Source organism: Oncorhynchus kisutch, unplaced genomic scaffold (assembly GCF_002021735.2).
Source record: "Oncorhynchus kisutch isolate 150728-3 unplaced genomic scaffold, Okis_V2 scaffold857, whole genome shotgun sequence".
Classification (NCBI taxonomy): domain Eukaryota; kingdom Metazoa; phylum Chordata; class Actinopteri; order Salmoniformes; family Salmonidae; genus Oncorhynchus; species Oncorhynchus kisutch.
Genome location: NW_022262802.1, coordinates 100001 through 114963, shown reverse-complemented (window position 1 = coordinate 114963; position 14963 = coordinate 100001). Strand labels below are relative to the sequence as shown.

At 46.1% G+C, this 14963-nt stretch overlaps 1 protein-coding gene across 3 annotated transcripts in view; it reads left to right on the top strand.

Annotated features, from left to right (window-relative positions):
• Positions 1–9109: 9109 nt before the first annotated feature.
• The window catches only part of LOC116362655 (vegetative cell wall protein gp1-like), a 7307-nt gene continuing 1453 nt past the window's right edge, over positions 9110–14963 (top strand). Inside the window, exon 1 of one of the 3 annotated variants that reach the window (XM_031816711.1) lies at positions 9110–9328. The gene's annotated coding sequence lies outside the window, so the exon portion shown is untranslated. The other 2 variants (XM_031816709.1, XM_031816710.1) reach the window with 2 other exon arrangements.

The following is a 14963-nucleotide window of genomic DNA, read 5'->3' as shown; positions in this document are numbered from 1 at the left end:
GTGCGTTCCAGGCTGACTACCAATGGAGGCTGTGTTATAGTCCTGTCAGATTACGGGTGCGTTCCAGGCCGACTACTAATGGAGGCTGTGTTATAGTCCTGTCAGATTAAGGGTGCGTTCCAGGCCGACTACTAATGGAGGCTGTGTTCTAGTCCTGTCAGATTACGGGTGCGTTCCAGGCCGACTACTAATGGAGGCTGTGTTATAGTCCTGTCAGATTACGGGTGCGTTCCAGGCTGACTACTAATAGAGGCTGTGTTATAGTCCTGTCAGATTACGGGTGCGTTCCAGGCTGACTACTAATAGAGGCTGTGTTATAGTCCTGTCAGATTACGGGTGCGTTCCAGGCCGACTACTAATAGAGGCTGTGTTCTAGTCCTGTCAGATTACGGGTGCGTTCCAGGCCGACTACCAATGGAGGCTGTGTTATAGTCCTGTCAGATTACGGGTGCATTCCAGGCTGACTACTAATAGAGGCTGTGTTATAGTCCTGTCAGATTACGGGTGCGTTCCAGGCCGACTACTAATACTGTCTGATTTTCTGTTTGGATTACTTATCATTTTATTATTACATTAAATGCCCTTTGTGTGTGTTGAATGCTGTAACACTGAATAAAACAACTAATAAGTCCCATGATGGTAGTGACTGTCCAGTACTGCTGATCACTTAATAACCATCATTTATTCACATTAATAAAATACTAATAATGAATAAAATACTAATAATGAATGAAATACTAATGAATAAAATACTAATAATGAATGAAATACTAATGATGAATAAAATACCAATAATGAATAAAATACTACTAATGAATAAAATACTAATAATGAATAAAATACTAATAATGAATAAAATACTAATAATGAATAAAATACTAATAATGAATAAAATACTAATAATGAATGAAATACTAATGAATAAAATACTAATAATGAATGAAATACTAATGAATGAAATACTAATAATGAATAAAATACTAATAATGAATAAAATACTAATAATGAATAAAATACTAATAATGAATAAACTACTAATAATGAATGAAATACTTCAGTTGTTGTGTATATTACTGCCTTCAGGAAGTATTCTCACTCCTCCTTTACACATTCTGTTACAAAGAGGAAATAAAATGGATTGAATTGTTATTTTTCTCGGTCAACAATCAACACAAAAATATTCTCTCAAAAGTGGTCTAAAGAAAAAAAAATCTGAACATTTATTACAAATGACTGAAAACTACATATAACTAATATACCTTTGATTATTAGATACGTATTCACCCTCCCTCCTTCCTCCCTGAGTCAATACATGTTAGAATCCCATTGGCAGGGATTACAGCTGGGAGTCTTCCTGGGTACGTCGCTATGAGTCAATACATGTTAGAAACCCATTGGCAGGGATTACAGCTGGGAGTCTTCCTGGGTACGTCTCTAGGAGTCAATACATGTTAGAAACCCATTGGCAGGGATTACAGCTGGGAGTCTTTCTGGGTAAGAGTGATTACAGCTGTGAGTCTTCCTGGGTACGTCGCTATGAGTCAATACATGTTAGAATCCCATTGGCAGGGATTACAGCTGGGAGTCTTTCTGGGTAAGAGTGATTACAGCTGTGAGTCTTCCTGGGTACGTCTCTAGGAGTCAATACATGTTAGAAACCCATTGGCAGGGATTACAGCTGGGAGTCTTTCTGGGTAAGAGTGATTACAGCTGGGAGTCTTCCTGGGTACGTCTCTAGGAGTCAATACATGTTAGAAACCCATTGGCAGGGATTACAGCTGGGAGTCTTCCTGGGTACGTCGCTATGAGTCAATACATGTTAGAAACCCATTGGCAGGGATTACAGCTGGGAGTCTTCCTGGGTACGTCTCTAGGAGTCAATACATGTTAGAAACCCATTGGCAGGGATTACAGCTGGGAGTCTTTCTGGGTAAGAGTGATTACAGCTGGGAGTCTTCCTGGGTACGTCTCTAGGAGTCAATACATGTTAGAATCCCATTGGCAGGGATTACAGCTGGGAGTCTTTCTGGGTAAGAGTGATTACAGCTGGGAGTCTTCCTGGGTACGTCTCTAGGAGTCAATACATGTTAGAAACCCATTGGCAGGGATTACAGCTGGGAGTCTTCCTGGGTACGTCGCTATGAGTCAATACATGTTAGAAACCCATTGGCAGGGATTACAGCTGGGAGTCTTTCTGGGTACGTCTCTAGGAGTCAATACATGTTAGAAACCCATTGGCAGGGATTACAGCTGGGAGTCTTCCTGGGTACGTCGCTATGAGTCAATACATGTTAGAAACCCATTGGCAGGGATTACAGCTGGGAGTCTTTCTGGGTACGTCTCTAGGAGTCATTACATGTTAGAAACCCATTGGCAGGGATTACAGCTGGGAGTCTTCCAGGGTACGTCTCTAGGAGTCAATACATGTTAGAAACCCATTGGCAGGGATTACAGCTGGGAGTCTTTCTGGGTACGTCTCTAGGAGTCATTACATGTTAGAAACCCATTGGCAGGGATTACAGCTGGGAGTCTTTCCGGGTAAGTCTCTAGGAGTCAATACATGTTAGAAACCCATTGGCAGGGATTACAGCTGGGAGTCTCCCTGGGTAAGTCTCTGAGTCAATACATGTTAGAAACCCATTGGCAGGGATTACAGCTTGGAGTCTTTCTGGGTACGTCTCTATGAGTCATTACAGCTGGGAGTCTTCCTGGGTAAGTCTCTATGAGTCATTACAGCTGGGAGTCTCCCTGGGTAAGTCTCTATGAGTCAATACATGTTAGAAACCCATTGGCAGGGATTACAGCTGGGAGTCTTTCTGGGTACGTCTCTATGAGTCATTACAGCTGGGAGTCTTCCTGGGTAAGTCTCTATGAGTCATTACAGCTGGGAGTCTTCCTGGGTAAGTCTCTATGAGTCAATACATGTTAGAAACCCATTGGCAGGGATTACAGCTGGGTACGTCTCTAGGAGTAATTACAGCTGGGAGTCTTCCTGGGTACGTCTCTATGAGTCAATACATGTTAGAAACCCACTGGCAGGGATTACAGCTGGGAGTCTTTCTGGGTAAGTCTCTATGAGTCAATACATGTTAGAAACCCATTGGCAGGGATTACAGCTGGGTACGTCTCTAGGAGTAATTACAGCTGGGAGTCTTCCCGGGTACGTCTCTATGAGTCAATACATGTTAGAAACCCATTGGCAGGGATTACAGCTGGGTACGTCTCTATGAGTCAATACATGTTAGAAACCCATTGGCAGGGATTACAGCTGGGTACGTCTCTAGGAGTCAATACAGCTGGGAGTCTTCCTGGGTACGTCTCTAGGAGTCAATACATGTTAGAAACCCATTGGCAGGGATTACAGCTGGGTACGTCTCTAGGAGTAATTACAGCTGGGAGTCTTTCTGGGTACGTCTCTAGGAGTCATTACATGTTAGAAACCCATTGGCAGGGATTACAGCTGGGAGTCTTCCTGGGTACGTCTCTAGGAGTCAATACATGTTAGAAACCCATTGGCAGGGATTACAGCTGGGAGTCTTTCTGGGTACGTCTCCAGGAGTCATTACACCTGGGAGTCTTTCTGGGTACGTCTCTATGAGTCAATACATGTTAGAAACCCATTGGCAGGGATTACAGCTGGGTACGTCTCTAGGAGTCATTACAGCTGGGAGTCTTTCTTGGTACGTCTCCAGGAGTCATTACAGCTGGAGTCTTTCTGGGTACGTCTCTATGAGTCAATACATGTTAGAAACCCATTGGCAGGGATTACAGCTGGGAGTCTTCCTGGGTACGTCTCTATGAGTCAATACATGTTAGAAACCCATTGGCAGGGATTACAGCTGGGAGTCTTCCAGGGTACGTCTCCCTGAGTCTTTACATGTTAGAAACCCATTGGCAGGGATTACAGCTGGGAGTCTTTCTGGGTACGTCTCTATGAGTCATTACAGCTGGGAGTCTCCCTGGGTAAGTCTCTATGAGTCAATACATGTTAGAAACCCATTGGCAGGGATTACAGCTGGGAGTCTTCCTGGGTAAGTCTCTATGAGTCAATACATGTTAGAAACCCATTGGCAGGGATTACAGCTGGGAGTCTTTCTGGGTACGTCTCTATGAGTCATTACAGCTGGGAGTCTTTCTGGGTACGTCTTTAGGAGTCAATACATGTTATAAACCCATTGGCAGGGATTACAGCTGGGAGTCTTTCTGGGTACGTCTCTAGGAGTGATTACAGCTGGGGGTCTTCCTGGGTAAGTCTCTATGAGTCATTACATGTTAGAAACCCATTGGCAGGGATTACAGCTGGGAGTCTTTCTGGGTACGTCTCTAGGAGTCAATACCTGTTAGAAACCCATTGGCGGGGATTACAGCTGGGAGTCTTCCTGGGTACGTCTCTATGAGTCAATACATGTTAGAAACCCATTGGCAGGGATTACAGCTGGGAGTCTTTCTGGGTACGTCTCTAGGAGTCATTACATCTGGGAGTCTTCCTGCGTAAGTCTCTAGGAGTCGTTACATCTGGGAGTCTTCCTGGGTAAGTCTCTAGGAGTCATAACATCTGGGAGTCTTCCTGGGTAAGTCTCTAGGAGTCATTACAGCCGGGAGTCTTTCTGGGTAAGTCTCTAAGAGTCATTACATCTGGGAGTCTTCTTGGGTAAGTCTTTAAGAGCTGGGAATCTTCTTGGGCAAGTCTCTAAGAGTCATTACAGCTGGGAGTCTTCTTGGATAAGTCTCTAGGAGTCATTACAGCGGGGAGTCTTCTTGGGTAAGTCTCTAAGAGTCATTACATCTGGGAGTCTTCTTGGGTAAGTCTCTAAGAGTCATTACATCTGGGAGTCTTCTTGGGTAAGTCTCTAAGAGCTGGGAGTCTTCTTGTGTAAGTCTCACACAGGGAAACTGTATCGTTGCAGTTCTGGACACACTCAAACAGATGCACCTACTACCACACCCTGTTCCGAGGTACTTAAATATTTTGTCTTGTCCATTCACCCGCTGAATGGCAAAACATACACAATCCATGTCTCAGTTATCTCATCTCCTTCATCTACACTGATTGAAGTGGATTTAACAGGTGACATCAATAAGGGATCATAGCTTTCACCTGGATTCACCTGGTCAGTCTGCGTCATGGAGAGAGCAGGTGTTCCTAATGTTTTGTCCACCCAGTGTATTCTCAGGTAGAGATACCTCAGGAAGCAGCTGTTCTCTATTTCTCTCCACCAAGCGTTCTTCTGTCTCTTCTCTCCAATGTAATGTAGCAGGCGTAAAATAAACACACAAACCGGATAAGAAGGAGCGCAATGGATTATGGTCATTGTAGTTAATTACCACTTTTTCCTGCACTGCACTATGTAGTCTATTGGTCCGTTGGAAACTACAACTCCCTAGTTGCACAGTTCAGGCTGGATCTGATTTATCTCTAGAGAAACTACAACTCCCTACTACATCACACAGTTCAGGATGGATCTGATTTATCTCTAGAGAAACTACAACTCCCTACTACATCACACAGTTCAGTCTGGTTCTGATTTCTCTCTAGAGAAACTACAACTCCCTACTACATCACACAGTTCAGGATGGATCTGATTTATCTCTAGAGAAACTACAACTCCCTACTACATCACACAGTTCAGTCTGGTTCTGATTTATCTCTAGAGAAACTACAACTCCCTACTACATCACACAGTTCAGGCTGGATCTGATTTATCTCTAGAGAAACTACAACTCCCTACTACATCACACAGTTCAGGCTGGGTCTGATTTATCTCTAGAGAAACTGGGCAAAGTGCGCATTGAGGTCACAGAAAAACAGAAATGGAATTAAAATAATTGAACAAATTCAGTCAATTAGATGTTTTTTAAAAACTACATGTAAATGAATCACTGAGCAACAACATTGCAGACGTTCAATTACACACTAGACACCTGGGGAGTGTTGGTCAGAGACCAGGTCATCTACTCCCCTAGACACCTGGGGAGTGTTGGTCAGAGACCAGGTCATCTACTCCCTTAGACACCTGGGGAGTGTTGGTCAGAGACCAGGTCATCTACTCCCCTAGACACCTGGGGAGTGTTGGTCAGAGACCAGGTCATCTACTCCCCTAGACACCTGGGGAGTGTTGGTCAGAGACCAGGTCATCTACTCCCCTAGACACCTGGGGAGTGTTGGTCAGAGACCTGGTCATCTACTCCCCTAGACACCTGGGGAGTGTTGGTCAGAGACCAGGTCATCTACTCCCTTAGACACCTGGGGAGTGTTGGTCAGAGACCAGGTCATCTACTCCCCTAGACACCTGGGGAGTGTTGGTCAGAGACCAGGTCATCTACTCCCTTAGACACCTGGGGAGTGTTGGTCAGAGACCAGGTCATCTACTCCCTTAGACACCTGGGGAGTGTTGGTCAGAGACCTGGTCATCTACTCACCTAGACACCTGGGGAGTGTTGGTCAGAGACCAGGTCATCTACTCCCCTAGACACCTGGGGAGTGTTGGTCAGAGACCAGGTCATCTACTCCCCTAGACACCTGGGGAGTGTTGGTCGGAGACCTGGTCATCTACTCCCCTAGACACCTGGGGAGTGTTGGTCAGAGACCAGGTCATCTACTCCCCTAGACACCTGGGGAGTGTTGGTCAGAGACCAGGTCATCTACTCCCCTAGACACCTGGGGAGTGTTGGTCAGAGACCAGGTCATCTACTCCCCTAGACACCTGGGGAGTGTTGGTCAGAGACCAGGTCATCTACTCCCTTAGACACCTGGGGAGTGTTGGTCAGAGACCAGGTCATCTACTCCCTTAGACACCTGGGGAGTGTTGGTCAGAGACCAGGTCATCTACTCCCCTAGACACCTGGGGAGTGTTGGTCAGAGACCAGGTCATCTACTCCCCTAGACACCTGGGGAGTGTTGGTCAGAGACCAGGTCATCTACTCCCTTAGACACCTGGGGAATGTTGGTCAGAGACCTGGTCATCTACTCCCTAGACACCTGGGGAGTGTTGGTCAGAGACCAGGTCATCTACTCCCTTAGACACCTGGGGAGTGTTGGTCAGAGACCTGGTCATCTACTCCCCTAGACACCTGGGGAGTGTTGGTCAGAGACCAGGTCATCTACTCCCCTAGACACCTGGGGAGTGTTGGTCAGAGACCAGGTCATCTACTCCCCTAGACACCTGGGGAGTGTTGGTCAGAGACCAGGTCATCTACTCCCCTAGACACCTGGGGAGTGTTGGTCAGAGACCAGGTCATCTACTCCCTTAGACACCTGGGGAGTGTTGGTCAGAGACCAGGTCATCTACTCCCCTAGACACCTGGGGAGTGTTGGTCAGAGACCAGGTCATCTACTCCCTTAGACACCTGGGGAGTGTTGGTCAGAGACCAGGTCATCTACTCCCTTAGACACCTGGGGAGTGTTGGTCAGAGACCTGGTCATCTACTCCCCTAGACACCTGGGGAGTGTTGGTCAGAGACCAGGTCATCTACTCCCCTAGACACCTGGGGAGTGTTGGTCAGAGACCAGGTCATCTACTCCCCTAGACACCTGGGGAGTGTTGGTCAGAGACCAGGTCATCTACTCCCCTAGACACCTGGGGAGTGTTGGTCAGAGACCAGGTCATCTACTCCCTTAGACACCTGGGGAGTGTTGGTCAGAGACCTGGTCATCTACTCCCCTAGACACCTGGGGAGTGTTGGTCAGAGACCAGGTCATCTACTCCCCTAGACACCTGGGGAGTGTTGGTCAGAGACCAGGTCATCTACTCCCCTAGACACCTGGGGAGTGTTGGTCAGAGACCAGGTCATCTACTCCCCTAGACACCTGGGGAGTGTTGGTCAGAGACCAGGTCATCTACTCCCCTAGACACCTGGGGAGTGTTGGTCAGAGACCAGGTCATCTACTCCCTTAGACACCTGGGGAGTGTTGGTCAGAGACCAGGTCATCTACTCCCTTAGACACCTGGGGAGTGTTGGTCAGAGACCTGGTCATCTACTCCCCTAGACACCTGGGGAGTGTTGGTCAGAGACCAGGTCATCTACTCCCCTAGACACCTGGGGAGTGTTGGTCAGAGACCAGGTCATCTACTCCCCTAGACACCTGGGGAGTGTTGGTCAGAGACCAGGTCATCTACTCCCCTAGACACCTGGGGAGTGTTGGTCAGAGACCTGGTCATCTACTCCCCTAGACACCTGGGGAGTGTTGGTCAGAGACCAGGTCATCTACTCCCCTAGACACCTGGGGAGTGTTGGTCAGAGACCAGGTCATCTACTCCCCTAGACACCTGGGGAGTGTTGGTCAGAGACCAGGTCATCTACTCCCCTAGACACCTGGGGAGTGTTGGTTAGAGACCAGGTCATCTACTCCCTTAGACAATTATCTCTCATTCCTCTCTAAATGTGCTGCACTTGTTCACTTCCCTGTCCTCTTTATGGCAGAATATAAAAATTAGGTGACAACAAGACACGATTACACGCACCGACTTGGTGGAACGCCCCCATACAGATGAATATATAGGACGTGTTGTTTCGGGTGAGCCTACGCTACCCTATAACCACACGGTCCCTACATGAAAGATGTAAAGAAACCTCGAACTAAAGTGGATTGCCTTTATCACCTGTTGGCCTTTTAAAGAACCGAAAGTTGCTGACGCTTCTTTGCATTTTTCGTTCATATCCTATTGAAACCGTTTGGATTTATCGAACGTCTGCGTTTAAACTGTATTTGAGTAAACGGCTGGACAGAAATGGAAGCAGAAAGTGAATGCTTCAACTTTTGTTGCGTACTTATCCAGATTATCACTTCCGTTTTGGGCTTGCGTGCGTTCTGAAGAGCATGGCGATCGCAACGTCAACGTTGTGGGTTCGAATCCCACGGTGTGTGGGGGAGGGGGAGGGGGGGGGGGGACCAATAATGAAAAATGTATGAACTCACTAGTCTGGATAAGAGTGTCTGATACATTTTTGTTAAAGGATCAAGAATATGATATATAATAATCATCATATATAACTTTTTAAGCCTACTCTGCACTTGTTTAGAGACACGAGCGAGAAGTAGAGAGAAAGAAAAAGGCAGCGGTCGTCCTGCGATCTATTTATATCTCCCGTTCAGGGGAGTGGCAGACCTTCCAAACTGACAGAATATCGTGTGTGTGTGTGTGTGTGTGTGTGTGTGTGTGTGTGTGAGAGAGAGAGAGACTGTCACCAAACAGATCGACTGAGTTTGGTAGCCTTTACTGCACGGACCACACACACACACACACACACTCTCCACAATGCCGCATCGGCCCAGCACTTCACCTACATCGAGCTAACCAAGTGCCGAGAAAAGGTGAGACGGAACCGGGTACGTCTCCGGGAAAGTGTCGGTTCGTTACAGAGATCATTGTGGAAGTTCGGAAGATGTTGATAGAAGGACTTCTTCATCTGATATGATCTTTATTTCACTGAAGTCGGAAGTTATTAACGCGCGACACGGTGCGTAAATTGATCCCGATCGTGCGTAAAATGATATTGTTGATTAGTTTAGCCTCACGGCGCGTTCCGCTTGCGTTTATTGATGTCTGTTTGTATACAGTTAGAATGTCATATTTATTTGTATTTCATTGTTTATCTGATAGGTAGGCAGCATCATTTCATAGAACATTTGGTAAATTCACTATTTCCTGAAAACATTGCGGTTTGGACATTCGCGCCTCATCTCTCTTTATAACAAACCATTATATTGCAGTTTATAACGCGTATTCCATCTGTCTGATTTTGAAACAATGAAACCATACAATTAGTATAGTTGGAACAGTCAGCTGACATTTAGCGAGAGAACTATTCCCGACTAGGCCCCCACCGGCACGTCTAGGAGTGCGTCCAGAATGGCTCCTGGTCAAAAGTAGTTCACTAGATAGGGAGTAGGAGGGTCATTTGCGACGTAACCTTGGTGTTGCTGAAGAACAAGGTTGAACTTGAGGGAAGCCTCCAAGGAGTCCAAATGTCACCTTGTTTCCTATGCACAGCTGAGGAAGACACACACACACACACACAGTGTGTTATTGGTTATTTCACCATGTACCTGTGTAGAAGTAGGCCTTGTACCTGTGTAGAGGTTGGTAGTGAAGTAGGCCTTGTACCTGTGTAGAGGTTGGTAGTGAAGTAAGCCTTGTACCTGTGTAGAGGTTGGTAGTGAAGTAGGCCTTGTACCTGTGTTGAGGTTGGTAGTGAAGTAGGCCTTGTACCTGTGTTGAGGTTGGTAGTGAAGTAGGCCTTGTACCTGTGTAGAGGTTGGTTGTGAAGTAGGCCTTGTACCTGTGTTGAGGTTGGTAGTGAAGTAGGCCTTGTACCTGTGTAGAGGGTGGTAGTGAAGTAGTCCTTGCACCTGAGTAGAGGTTGGTAGTGAAGTAGGCCTTGTACCTGTGTAGAGGTTGGTAGTGAAGTAGGCCTTGTACCTGTGTAGAGGTTGGTAGTGAAGTAGGCCTTGTACCTATGTAGAGGTTGGTAGTGAAGTAGGCCTTGTACCTGTGTAGAGGTTGGTAGTGAAGTAGGCCTTGTACCTGTGTAGAGGTTGGTAGTGAAGTAGGCCTTGTACCTATGTAGAGGTTGGTAGTGAAGTAGGCCTTGTACCTGTGTAGAGGTTGGTAGTGAAGTAGGCCTTGTACCTGTGTAGAGGTTGGTAGTGAAGTAGGCCTTGTACCTGTGTAGAGGTTGGTAGTGAAGTAGGCCTTGTACCTGTGTAGAGGTTGGTAGTGAAGTAGGCCTTGTACCTGTGTAGAGGTTGGTAGTGAAGTAGGCCTTGTACCTGTGTAGAGGTTGGTTGTGAAGTAGGCTTGTACCTGTGTTGAGGTTGGTAGTGAAGTAGGCCTTGTACCTGTGTAGAGGTTGGTAGTGAAGTAGGCCTTGTACCTGTGTAGAGGTTGGTAGTGAAGTAGGCCTTGTACCTGTGTAGAGGTTGGTAGTGAAGTAGGCCTTGTACCTGTGTAGAGGTTGGTAGTGAAGTAGGCCTTGTACCTGTGTAGAGGTTGGTTGTGAAGTAGGCTTGTACCTGTGTTGAGGTTGGTAGTGAAGTAGGCCTTGTACCTGTGTAGAGGTTGGTAGTGAAGTAGGCCTTGTACCTGTGTAGAGGTTGGTAGTGAAGTAGGCCTTGTACCTGTGTAGAGGTTGGTAGTGAAGTAGGCCTTGTACCTGTGTAGAGGTTGGTAGTGAAGTAGGCCTTGTACCTGTGTAGAGGTTGGTTGTGAAGTAGGCTTGTACCTGTGTTGAGGTTGGTAGTGAAGTAGGCCTTGTACCTGTGTAGAGGTTGGTAGTGAAGTAGGCCTTGTACCTGTGTAGAGGTTGGTAGTGAAGTAGGCCTTGTACCTGTGTAGAGGTTGGTAGTGAAGTAGGCCTTGTAGCTGTGTAGAGGTTGGTAGTGAAGTAGGCCTTGTACCTGTGTAGAGGTTGGTAGTGAAGTAGGCCTTGTACCTGTGTAGAGGTTGGTAGTGAAGTAGGCCTTGTACCTGTGTAGAGGTTGGTAGTGAAGTAGGCCTTGTACCTGTGTAGAGGTTGGTAGTGAAGTAGGCCTTGTACCTGTGTAGAGGGTGGTAGTGAAGTAGGCCTTGTACCTGTGTAGAGGTTGGTAGTGAAGTAGGCCTTGTACCTGTGTAGAGGTTGGTAGTGAAGTAGGCCTTGTACCTGTGTTGAGGTTGGTAGTGAAGTAGGCCTGTACCTGTGTAGAGGTTGGTAGTGAAGTAGGCCTTGTAGCTGTGTAGAGGTTGGTAGTGAAGTAGGCCTTGTACCTGTGTAGAGGTTGGTAGTGAAGTAGGCCTTGTAGCTGTGTAGAGGTTGGTAGTGAAGTAGGCCTTGTAGCTGTGTAGAAGTAGGCCTTGTGCCTGTGTAGAAGTAGGCCTTGTACCTGTGTAGAGGTTGGTAGTGAAGTAGGCCTTGTACCTGTGTAGAGGTTGGTAGTGAAGTAGGCCTTGTACCTGTGTAGAGGTTGGTAGTGAAGTAGGCCTTGTACCTGTGTAGAGGTTGGTAGTGAAGTAGGACTTGTAGCTGTGTAGAGGTTGGTAGTGAAGTAGGCCTTGTACCTGTGTAGAGGTTGGTAGTGAAGTAGGCCTTGTAGCTGTGTAGAAGTAGGCCTTGTACCTGTGTAGAAGTAGGCCTTGTACCTGTGTAGAGGTTGGTAGTGAAGTAGGCCTTGTACCTGTGTAGAGGTTGGTAATGAAGTAGGCCTTGTAGCTGTGTAGAAGTAGGCCTTGTAGCTGTGTAGAGGTTGGTAGTGAAGTAGGCCTTGTAGCTGTGTAGAGGTTGGTAGTGAAGTAGGCCTTGTAGCTGTGTAGAAGTAGGCCTTGTACCTGTGTAGAAGTAGGCCTTGTACCTGTGTAGAGGTTGGTAGTGAAGTAGGCCTTGTACCTGTGTAGAGGTTGGTAGTGAAGTAGGCCTTGTACCTGTGTAGAGGTTGGTAGTGAAGTAGGACTTGTAGCTGTGTAGAGGTTGGTAGTGAAGTAGGCCTTGTACCTGTGTAGAGGTTGGTAGTGAAGTAGGCCTTGTAGCTGTGTAGAAGTAGACCTTGTACCTGTGTAGAAGTAGGCCGTGTACCTGTGTAGAGGTTGGTAGTGAAGTAGGCCTTGTACCTGTGTAGAAGTAGGCCTTGTACCTGTGTAGAGGTTGGTAGTGAAGTAGGCCTTGTACCTGTGTAGAGGTTGGTAGTGAAGTAGGTCTTGTACCTGTGTAGAGGTTGGTAGTGAAGTAGAACTTGTACCTGTGTAGAGGTTGGTAGTGAAGTAGGCCTTGCAGCTGTGTAGAGGTTGGTTGTGAAGTAGGCCTTGTAGCTGTGTAGAGGTTGGTAGTGAAGTAGGCCTTGTACCTGTGTAGAGGTTGGTAGTGAAGTAGGCCTTGTACCTGTGTAGAGGTTGGTAGTGAAGTAGTCCTTGTACCTGTGTAGAGGTTGGTAGTGAAGTAGGCCTTGTAGCTGTGTAGAAGTAGGCCTTGTACCTGTGTAGAGGTTGGTAGTGAAGTAGGCCTTGTACCTGTGTAGAGGTTGGTAGTGAAGTAGGCCTTGTACCTGTGTAGAGGTTGGTAGTGAAGTAGGCCTTGTACCTGTGTAGAGGTTGGTAGTGAAGTAGGCCTTGTACCTGTGTAGAGGTTGGTAGTGAAGTATGCCTTGTACCTGTGTAGAGGTTGGTAGTGAAGTAGGCCTTGTATCTGTGTAGAGGTTGGTAGTGAAGTAGGCCTTGTACCTGTGTAGAGGTTGGTAGTGAAGTAGGCCTTGTACCTGTGTAGAGGTTGGTAGTGAAGTAGGGCAGTAAGCTTATCTTATGAAACGTCTATTCTATTGTTGTTTAGACAATCCAGACATTGTTTTCAACTGTCAGTAGTTTGTATCACTGACTGTACAGGACTGATTCCCAGTTGTAATCAGACAGCTAGTTTGACCTACAGTACGGCTGGCAGACTCAGTGTGTGTGTGTGTGTCATGGGGATTTATGTGTGTGTTGACTGACTGTCAGTGTGTGAAGGCTACGCAGGTCTCACACACACCAAGCCAAGAGTTGGTGTGTGTGTGTGTGTGTGTGTGTGTGCCCACCAAAAATAATGTAAACACCAAGATAAAGAAAACACCAACCGAATGTAAACACCAAGATAAAGGAAACCCCAACTTAATGTAAACACCAAGATAAAGGAAACACCAACATAATGTAAACACCAAGATAAAGGAAACCCCAACTTAATGTAAACACCAAGATAAAGGAAACACCAACATAATGTAAACACCAAGATAAAGGAAACTCCACCGTAATGTAAACACCAAGATAAAGGAAACCCCAACATAATGTAAACACCAAGATAAAGGAAACCCCAATGTAATGTAAACACCAAGATAAAGGAAACCCCAATGTAATGTAAACACCAAGATAAAGGAAACACCAACATAATGTAAACACCAAGATAAAGGAAACACCAACATAATGTAAACACCAAGATAAAGGAAACCCCAATGTAATGTAAACACCAAGATAAAGGAAACCCCAATGTAATGTAAACACCAAGATAAAGGAAACACCGACATAATGTAAACACCAAGATAAAGGAAACTCCAATATAATGTAAACACCAAGATAAAGGAAACACCAATATAATGTAAACACCAAGATAAAGGAAACCCCAACGTAATGTAAACACCAAGATAAAGGAAACACTAACATAATGTAAACACCAAGATAAAGGAAACACCAACAGAATGTAAACACCAAGATAAAGGAAACACCATCATAATGTAAACACCAAGATAAAGGAAACACCAACAGAATGTAAACACCAAGATAAAGGAAACCCCAACATAATGTAAACACCAAGATAAAGGAAACACCAACGTATAGTGTGTTAATAGGGAGTTGGGTCACCAGCAGCCAGAACAGCTTCAATGCACCTCGACATGGATTCTACAAGGGTCTGGAACTCTACTGGAGGGATGTGACCTCGTTCTTCCACCAGAAAATTCCATGTTTTTGGTGTTTTGTTGACGGTGGTGGAAAACACTGTCTCAGGTGGCGCTCCAGAATCTCACTTATCTCCCTTTCCAAAGCCACTGAGATCTCTTCTTCCAGCCATGGTATAGCCTAAATAATGGACAACTGGGGGAATTTTAATACATGACCCCTAAGCATGATGGGATGTTATTTGCTTAATTAACTCAGGAACCACACCTGCTTTCAATATGTGGAAGCACCTGTTTTCAATATGACTTTGTATCCCTCATTTAGTCAAATGTTTCCTTTACTCTGGCAGTTACCAGTAGGTCAGACCTCGTGTCGCTGTGACAACTGTAAACCCAAATAGAAACAGACAGGTGTTGAAATCCAGAGATAGATACTAGCTACCACTCCTAACCCCCGCAAGACCTACTACACTACTGTCCCTCCTGATCACAGAATAACACACAGGCTGCAGTACAGACATACTTCAGAAACTCTGTGTAATGGTATGGTTGTCCCAGTCTTCGTTAACTCTGT